The sequence below is a fragment of the Phacochoerus africanus genome, chromosome 8 (genome assembly GCF_016906955.1).
Source record: "Phacochoerus africanus isolate WHEZ1 chromosome 8, ROS_Pafr_v1, whole genome shotgun sequence".
Lineage (NCBI taxonomy): Eukaryota > Metazoa > Chordata > Mammalia > Artiodactyla > Suidae > Phacochoerus > Phacochoerus africanus.
The window spans coordinates 151099276-151109256 of record NC_062551.1 but is presented as its reverse complement, the minus strand read 5'-3'; the positions used below and the strand labels follow the sequence as shown (position 1 = coordinate 151109256).

At 41.0% G+C, this 9981-nt stretch overlaps 1 long non-coding RNA gene across 1 annotated transcript in view; it reads right to left on the bottom strand.

Annotated features, from left to right (window-relative positions):
• LOC125132057 (uncharacterized) overlaps positions 1 to 9981 on the bottom strand; it is a 137706-nt gene continuing 127725 nt past the window's right edge. Inside the window, exons 4-6 of the long non-coding RNA XR_007136126.1 lie at positions 9321 to 9478; positions 7580 to 7707; positions 1 to 66 (exon numbers count right to left, since the gene is read on the bottom strand). This is a non-coding gene — a long non-coding RNA (uncharacterized LOC125132057). The remainder of the gene's footprint in view (positions 67 to 7579; positions 7708 to 9320; positions 9479 to 9981) is intronic.

The following is a 9981-nucleotide window of genomic DNA, read 5'->3' as shown; positions in this document are numbered from 1 at the left end:
GAAGACAATGCATGAAGGATATCTATATGGTGCCATGACGGATGTCAACATCAGGGAGTCAGGGGGCTGTCAGAGAGAAAGGGAAGAGCATCAGAACAAATGGTTTTTTGTCTAGGCACCCCCCACCAAAAAAATTCAATTATCATCTTCACACAGGTTTAACTCACTCTCACTCTTTTCAGCCATATTTCTGAATCAGTAATAGAGGCTAGAAAGAACCTAGTCCTTCCTTGAATCATTCACTCCCTCATTTGTCATTTATATAACATATACACTGAGACTCTCCTTTCCCAACATGCTACACCAGACACTGAGGACCCAGAAATGAAGTCAGTGTGAGACCAGCCATCAAGATGCTCATGATCTTGGGGGAAACATGTAAAGCCCTACAGCGAACGTGCTAAGAGCTGTGAGGAAGAGAATGGGGGAATCAAGGGTGCCCTTGGCCACACCTCACGTGGTCCAGAACCCTCCTTCCTCCACTTTCCAAACTCTCAGCACCTCACCTATGGCTTGTGGATGCATCTCCTTATGCTGAATCAACAAGATCAGGCACGACATCCACAGGGAGAAAATAATGAGGGCACCAGAAGGTTGCCACAAATAGAAGTCAGTTATGTTGCTTTGTGATTTAAAGTACTAAATGGTACATTTACTTCCATTAACTGAAATAGAGTTCTCTGGGGTGATAACAGTGGAATTTTCATGACTTGACTTTGGTCTATCTGGTTACAGAACCTACCTGAATATTGAATGTTCCTGAAACCTTGAGGAATGAAAGATATTCCATACTTTATCTTCCTAGCTCCCTTCCACCTGATCTTTTTTAGTTATAGACATAGTCCTTATTTTTCCTTTTTTCTCATTTTTCAAAATTTTATTGAAGTATAGTTGATTTACAATGTCATACCATTTTCTGCTGTACAGCAAAGTGACCCAATCATATATGTATGTGTGTGTATATATATACGTGTGTGTGTGTGTGTGTGTATATATATATATATACACACATTCCCTTTTTTAGTATTATCTTCCATTGTGTTCTATCCCAAGATATTGGTATAGCTCCCTGTGCTATACCTCATTGCTTATCCATTCTAAATGTAATAGTTTTCCTCTACTAACCCCAAACTCCCAGTCCATCCCACCACTCTTTCCCGCCCCCCCCCGCCCACTGGCAATCATAAGTCTGTTCCCTATGTCTGTAAGTCTGTTTCTGTTTTGTAAATAGGTTCATTTGTGCCATATCTTAGATTCTATATATAAGTGATATTATATGGTATTTGTCTTTTTCTTTCTGACTTAACTTCACATAGTATGAGAATATCTACTTGCATCCATGTTGCTGCAAATGGCATTATTTTGTTCTTTTTATAACTGAGCAGTATATTCCATTGTGTATATATACCACATCTTCCTAATCCATTCATCTTTCGATAGACGTTTAGGTTGTTTCCATGTCTTGGCTATTGTGAATAGTGCTGCTATGAACAAAAGAGTGCCTGTATGTTTTTTTTTTTTTGAATTGTAGTTTTGTCTGGATATAGGTCCAGGAGTAGAATTGCTGAATCCTATGGTAGTTCTATATTTAGTTTTCTGAGAAACCTCCATACTGTTTTCTATAGTGGTTTTACCAATTTACATTCCCGCCGACAGTGAAGGAGGGTTCCCTTTTCTCCACACCCTCTCCATCTTTTGTTTGTAGACTTATTAATGATGGCCATTCTGACCTGTATGAACAAAGATCTTATTTTTCGATCACTCAGTTAAGAAATGTTTACTGGAATTCCAGTGTGGCACAGCAGAAACAAATCCGACTAGTACCCATGAGGATGTGGGTTCAATTCCTAGCCTCACTCAGTGGGTCAGGGATCCAGTGTTGCCATGAGCTGTGGCGTAGGTCACAGACACGGCTCTGATCCCATGTTGCTGTGGCTGTGGTGTAGGCTGGCAGCTGCAGCTCCGTTTCAACCCCTGGCCTGGGAACTTCCATAGGCCATGAGTGCAGCCCTAAAAATCAAAAAAAAAAAAAAGAAAGAAAGAAAGAAAGAAAGAAAGAAAGAAAGAAAGAAAGAAAGAAAGAAAGAAAGAAAGAAAGAAAGAAAGAAAGAAAGAAAGAAAGAAAAAAGAAGCATATACTGATCCCTAGTGCATGGCAGACACTGTGCTTTGTACAGACATTTAAATGAAAGAGAAATGATCCTTGATCTCAAAGACCTAACAGTCTCACAGGAAAGAGAGTCAGGATGATTACATTCAGTATGATCAGTGCCACATGGGAAGTGAGGCCAGTGGGCACAGAGCACAAAGGAGGGACACGCCACAGCTTGGAGGTTCTAGAAAAGCTTTCTAGAGGAGAAAACCTAACTGACCAGGAGGTAAAGAATCATGACTGGATAAGTAGATGAGGTTGGAAGGGTGTCCAAGCAGAAGGGAGATGGTCTCCTGAAGATGCTGCCTGAAGCCAATGTGCTCATTCTACTCAGGAACTCGATATGGAGCATGTGCATTGGAGTCAGAGAGATTTTATCCTCATTTTTGTACCCTCTCTTCACCTACTTTGAAACATAATTTTGAGGTTGAAATAAAAGTGAAGTAGACGATGTGTTTCATGCAGCAGCTGACACCAGCAAGTTTCATAAACTTGGAGAAATGGAGTTCCTGTTGTGGCTCAGTGGTTATGAACCAGACTAGTATCCATGAGGATGCATGTTCGATCCCTGACCTTGCTCAGTGGGCTAAGGATCTGGTGTTGCTATGAGCTGTGGTGTAGGTCGTAGACATTGCTCTGATCCTGCATTGCTGTGGCTGTGGCGTAGGCTGGCAGCTACAGCTCTGATTTGACCCCTAGCCTGGGAACTTCCATATGTCACACCTGCAGCCCTAAAAAGCAAATAAATAAACCTGGAGAGATGGAAGGATGCATGTGCGTGTGTGATTGGGTGGATCAGAGAGGAACCCTCGAGTGTGTGTCTCTGCAGGGCTGAAGGCTCACCGTATCTGATAGAGTGAACTACCTTTAGTTTGTTCCCCCAGATCCACCCCCAACAACCTTGTCACCAGCTCTGTACCCTGGGAGGGTGGCCTGTTTAAATTCTACCAGAGGGCTCCCCCGTTGACTTCCAGTTGGGTAAAGTAATGAAGAGCATTGTAAGAGATCAGAGAGAAGTGAGTTATCTCAGGTTGCTAAACCCTTGGCAGAAGTCCACAATTCCTTCCAGGTGGTCCTCTCCCTCCATTTTCTAGATCTCAAGATTCTAGTAACTGCCCCTCCTTTTATCCCTTGCACATAAGGGTAAAAGGAGCCAGCTTCTATGAACCCTTGGACATTGGATTACCCTTGTGGCTTCCATACAACCTGTCCTTACCTTTATAAATGAATTCCTTATTCAATTCTTCTCTAATCATCCAGGTTGAGTATGCCATCTGTTTCTTTCTGGGACTCTGGCAGACTCATATTCTACAAGTCCTTCAAAGGGACTCTAAATAAATATGTGGACATGAAAATCCATTTTTAGGTGAAGAATAAAGTAATATATTTTGTTAGGTACATACTGAGCCATCAAACCAGCTCAGGTTAAGTGAGAGAAGTGGGAAGGCTATCTGTCTTGTCCTTCTCATCTGTCCCTTCCAGCTGAGAAAATTGAGAACAACGTTCAAATTTTATTCATCTTTTAATCTGAACCCCCAGCATCTAGCTTGGAAACGGAGATACAGAATGTGCTCAATATACGTGTGCTAAATGGATGTTCCCAGAAGTATCATTAGATGGAAAAGATGAAGAAGATAAGAAAAATTATTTCTATATTTTCTGCTCTCTCTATACTCACATGCATAGATACACCCACACCACACCTATGGCTTTTTCTCACATTTCGAAAAACCTTCACTTGGTCATTCTTATCTTGATTAAAACACCGTATCTCTGGAGGTCCACAGGAAAAAACCATCTTCTTCACTTTGTGGGATAAGGACCCCAAACTATGATATTGGAGATGGGATGGCTACTCTGCCATTGACTCAAGAATGTTAGAGGCAGATGAAAGCTTGGAGTTCATATGGCCCCAAAGTAACTACTTCCTTTAAACTTCATGACTTTTTTATATTGTCACCAGGCTTTGGGATTACAGAGCTGGGAAGCAGAGCTGGGAGATGACAGAGATCCAGAATCTCACAAGGAGAGGAGGTAGTTCAGGTGGCCATGAAAGAAATAGTATCCCAGAATTTGGAACAGCATTTGCAAAAGCACAGAGGAGTGAAGTGTCCTGCCTGTATCACGTGACAGAGTGATTGGGAAGATTGGAGAGCCCTTGGGGGGAAGGGTGAGCCATGGGCCAAAGAGGAAAGCAGGGCCCAACTCTGTGACCTTCTAGCCATGACCTTGGGAGAGTAGCTTCCCTTCTCTGTGAAGTGAGGAACTGAGAGGGCCACATCATTTCTATAGACCTTCCTTTTCCATAAATCAACGATTCTAAAAATGCTTCATATTTCTGTAGCTCTTCACAGCTCATAAATTACATTACCTCATTTCGTTCTGTAGCACCGAAGGCAAAACTTGGCAGAACTCAGAGCTGACCTTACTCTTTTCTAATGACATTTCAACTGGAACACAAACCCCAAGTATCCCCAGTTCTCCCCTCTGAACCACTCTCTCCAGTAACCAGTCACCACCCCTTGCTCACCACCACACACACACACAGTTTCTCAAGGATAAAATAATTTGTTTGAAAAAGAATTCCTACATTTAAATTTCAAAAAGTGGTCCCAGTTACCAACCCCAACCCAAAATAAAATGGTAAAGAGTACAGGTCACTTCCAGCACCTGGGCAGTAGGCAAGACTTACTCCTGCCCTAGAACCCTGATGATTTGGAGACTCAGCTACCATTCCTGCCCACAGAGTCAGAATCCAGAGGATCAAGAGAGGTACTGCTAATGGGCACAGGTGAGAAGAACAGGGTCAGGGAGGACTTTGCTTTCTCAAACTAGAATTCCAAATGGTGTAATTGATCTGAAAGGACCTTAATAATTGAGGCGATGTAGTAATGGGAAGTGATGGAAAGTTGCTTTTAGTCTAGATTCTAACACTGCCCAGAAAAGTAACCTAGATGGAGGTAGTAATTCACTTCTCCAAGATCTGTTCTCTCATTTATAAAGTTAGGGGTTTGGTTAAATGGTCAATAAGATGCCGTTCAGTTTATTTCTTTTTTCATTAAATGCACATTGAGTATATACCCTCTGCCAGACCTTGTGGAAGGCACTGGCATAAAAATCTTTAAATGTTCATTGAAATTAAATGGGAGACAGACAGACAGAGTAAAGCTCCATGCTCTCAGGAGTTCACATTATGGTTGGAGAGACAGATGTGCAGACAAATAAATGCAGTGTGCAATAAGAATCACCTATACAGGGGAAACTCAAGGGAAGGTATTTTTTCTGGTGGAAGAATCAGAGAACCTTCAGAGAGAAAGAGATGCTAAAGTTGGATCTGAAGGTGAATAAAGCTGAGAGGGGCTCCCCACCAATGGGGAGCAGAGCAAATAAAGACAGGCTTAAGGAAACATCTTAGTTGGTAATGCATAGGACACAGGGAGATGTGGAAGGCAATGGCTGCAGGAGATGCTGGTAGGAGCCAGACTATTAAAGCTAAGTCAGCCTGGGTGAGATGGCAAAGACTCTCTCAAAGTTATAGATGGGGATAAATACAATCAGCTCTGCTTTCAGTAAACATCACTCAGGCTACCATAGGGAGCACAGCTTGGAGGAGCCCAGAACTGGGGGTGGGATCTCACTGAGAAATGAAGATCACTATATGATGCCAGAGGAGTTAGACTCAAACAAAGGCAGCCTCCATGGAGATGGAGAGGAATGTGTGAAGTTAATAGCATTTCAGGGAGTGCTATGTGTGATGTATGTATTTAACAAACATTTACATGGCATTTACTATGTGCCAAGCCCTATTCTAACAACTCAAAAATATTAACTCATTTAATTATCACACCAAACCTATGATGTTTGAATGATTATCTTTATGCTAAGGATGTGATAAATATGACACAGACAGGTTAAGTCACTTACCCAAGGTCCCACAGCTCATGAATGGATAGTCTTCCCCTTGAGTCTATGTTCTTAACCACAGACACTAATACCGATAACACTATGCTGCTAAGAGTGACTGCCGAGAGTGCCTGGCTTAGATGGCTACTGGATGGATAGTCATGTCATTTACATCCTGATAGGAGAAAGACCAAGTTTATTGGGAGCATGTTAACCAAAGCACCTGTAACGTCATGGAGGAGATGCCCAGCAAGGAGATGGGCAGGTGGATGTGGAGAAAAGGAGAGTTCTACGCCAGAGATCTAGACTTGGAAATAATCTGTGTACAGACGGCAGTGGTTGCCAAGTAGGTGACTCATGTGGGCCATGTGACATGGCCAGAGGTGCTCTTCAAATTTCACATCTGGTTCTGGTTGCATGTCAAGAATTATTCCTCATTTCCTATAGAATATTTATTACTCTGCTAGTTATTCTGTGTACTAACTACTATCTGAGGATATGGCAGTTTTTACCCAAAGGCCATGTTTGTAGTATTCAAAAGCCTATAAAAATAATATGAGTTTCCGACAGGAAATAGGACTTTGACGGAGAATCTATCACAAGAAATAGAGGCAGATGAAAACTCTAGTGAGACTTGACTTCATAAAGTCTTCCATCATAATCCTGTTCTTTAATATTTAAAGCAAACATACAATAATTGGTACAAAACATCAGCACTGTAATTTGGTCAGGTTGGTTCTATATTTACATTTCTTTTATTAAAAATTTAGCAAAAATGAATAATTGAAGAAGGACCAGAGCTTAAAGACTTTTGCAACGACAAGCTAAAGGTTGAAATTCAGGTCTATTGAATAATGACTATATCCATTTAAAAATTAGGGTATTTTGCTTTCAGAGTCCAAAGGATTCTGACATTGTTTTATGGAAAGCAAAGACAACACTTGGTGACTGCAGGCAAGTCACTTCATTCACACACACCTCAGTTTATCTTCAGTCATCACAAATAAATGTTTCGTGTTTTCATTTACTATGTGTCAGGCATTAGGCTGTATGCCTTCTATCCAGTCTCATTAAGTTCTCACAACTACCAGGCAAAGACAAAATTATTGTCCTCATTTTCAGGATGATGAAATCAAAGTTCAGCCAGAGGAATTCACTTGTCCAAGCTCATTCAGTGAATAAAAGGAAAAACTGAGGATTCCCCCCACCCTATCCCTGTACCAAGTCCACATTCAATTTGAGCAGTCTCTCAAACTCCAGGGCCCAGCTATGTTCTTAATATTAATTTTCTCTTGCTCTCTGGAAGGGCTGCCAAGAATCCTCCAACTTCCTAATCTTTTCTATCCTTCCAGACATCATCTCAAGGCCCACATCCCCACCAATTCTGGCCCATATCAGTTCTCTTTTTACTCTTCCCTTGTTTGACTACATCACCCACACCATCCTCGTTGTTATTTGGGACCGTGGGATTCCCAAGGCTAAGTTCTGCCTTTGCACCATAATCCCTTTTCAGCCATGACTTACCAGCTTCTTGCATTGTGGGTATCACTTGACTTGTCCAATAGAATATTGCCAAATTAAGTGAAAGGTGGTTGTTGGGGGCTCTCTGAGGGTGACTGCAATATATTCCACCCCTCTTCTCTTCCTGAGTCCTGGACACATTGAGAAATAAGCAAAAGAATGGCAAATGATGTTCCAAAGTTCAACTTTAGTGCTTGGGCTGATAAATTGGAGGATCAACATGGCTTTTGGAGCACTGAAAACAAAAGCCTGGAAACGGAGGCTCGTGTACAGCACGTTAGCCAGGAAAGTCATGCTCAGGTGTCACTCATGGTGTAGCTAGGGGAGAAATTAACAGGAAAAAGAAGAACAGAGAACCTCCAGTTATTCTTACCTAATTTTTTCATAATCTCTTGACACCTCTCCCAGGATAGAGCAATTCCATAAGAAAGGAATAGGGCATATGAATTGAGCAAGGTGTAGGGAAAAGATGTTCCCTTCTAACAGTGTTGAATAACTCACCAACTTTCCATCTATTCTACATTTATTAAGTATAAAAGAATGAAGAATAACAATATCCTCTATAAGACCTCTGAGAGTACCCGAAAAACATGAAATATGAAATGATGGTCATAATGATAATGATGATATGGAGTGCTTACTGTAAACTAGGAATTAGGCCATGCTTCAAATCCCTATAATTGCTGGATGTTTGAATCCCGTTATATAGATGAAGATTAGCCAAATTAAATTTCTAAGGGCACGTGTCAACAAAATGGTAGAATCAAGACTGAAATCCAACTTTTGTGACTCTGTAGTCTCTTAATAGCTTGTCAGTAGCCACTTCTACTTCTGCATACAAAGGGATAATTCTAAGACATATGATCTTTACTTATACTTCTTATCTATATGTATAGCACATCAACTCTCTTCAAATATGGCTTCCAGAAGCTGTTATTATTTTATTTTTAACATCTACTGAAGTGATTATCAGTGTCAACAGAAAACATAAATGCATGCTGAAGAGAGGCAGCTATTGTATCATTTAAGTGTGATTTACTTGAAGTCCAAAGACCCAGCCTTAACAGCCAGCTCAGAAACTTACTGGCTACAACAGGCTATTTTGAATACATTACTTAACATCCCAGATTAATTTTTTAAAATAAGATCATTAAACATGCCATAATATTATTCAGACTACAAGAGATAGACAGTTTGTATGAAATGTGCAGCACGATGTCTGGAACATAGTAAGGGTAAAAGAAATTATTACTAAGAGGAAGGCACAGGGTGAGAGTGAGGGAGAGGAGGACAAAGAGCCAAAGTCTGTCTCTGCCGTGTGTTTATAGGCTGGGAACTGAGGAAAGAAAAGGAGGGAGGAGGCAGGAAGCAGAAGCTACGGGAAGAAAGCATAAATGTAATCTGTTTGCACAAGTACTAAGGGCCTTGGAATTGCAGAAACCGTGTGTTACTGGCTGTGTCACCAGTGACTAGTGGAGTGTGTGACTCAGGGCAGGAACCCCATAAATGCATGTGAGACAAGATCAACCTGCCTCAAGGCCATCCCAGACCCGTGTTATTTATTGGATTTCTCTGCTCCTGAGACTTCCTTAACTCTCCATCGGACCTAAATTATGAGACCTTTTTTCACCAATGACAACAGAGAAGAAAAATACAATCACCTCCCCCCAGCTCGTAACTGCCTTAATACCAACAATTGCCTCCAGGTAGAGCTGCCAATGACTGCTATGAGCAGAATGCTTACAATTTCTGGACCTCAGTTTCCTCAACCTGTAAAACAGGTGGCTTCCGATGGCTGCTCCTAAAGGATTGTGGTAGGAACATAGTAACCGATGCACTTAAACCATATTGTATATTCACGGTCCTTCCTTATGCATGTACTCACATGGTCTTCACAATAACCTGTAAAGATAGAAAGCAGGGCTTGTACAAAGGGACAAATACTGTTATAGTTAATTTGTTCCAATCCTTCTTACTTTAGCATAATCTGTTTTGCTACAGTTGTGCTAAGGTTAATGCACAATATTTTTTCTCAAAAAATTATTGTTATTATTCTTGTTAAATGTTATTATTTGCAAACAATATAGATGTTTAAACATGTGTATTTAAAATCTGTTATAGGAACTGGGAGTTCCCATTGTGGCTTAGCAGATTATGAACTATAAGAATGCAGGTTTGACCCGTGGCCTCAGTGGGTTAAGGATCCAGCGTTATCATGAGCTGTGAGACACGCCTCGGATCTAGCGTTGCTGTGGCTGTGGCATAGGCCAACAGCTGCATCTCTGATTCAACTCCTAGCCTGGGAACTTCCATATGCCACAAGTGTGGCCCTGAAAAGCAAAATAATTAATTAATTGTTTAATTAAATAAAATCTGTCATAGGAATTGTATTAATATCTGACTTT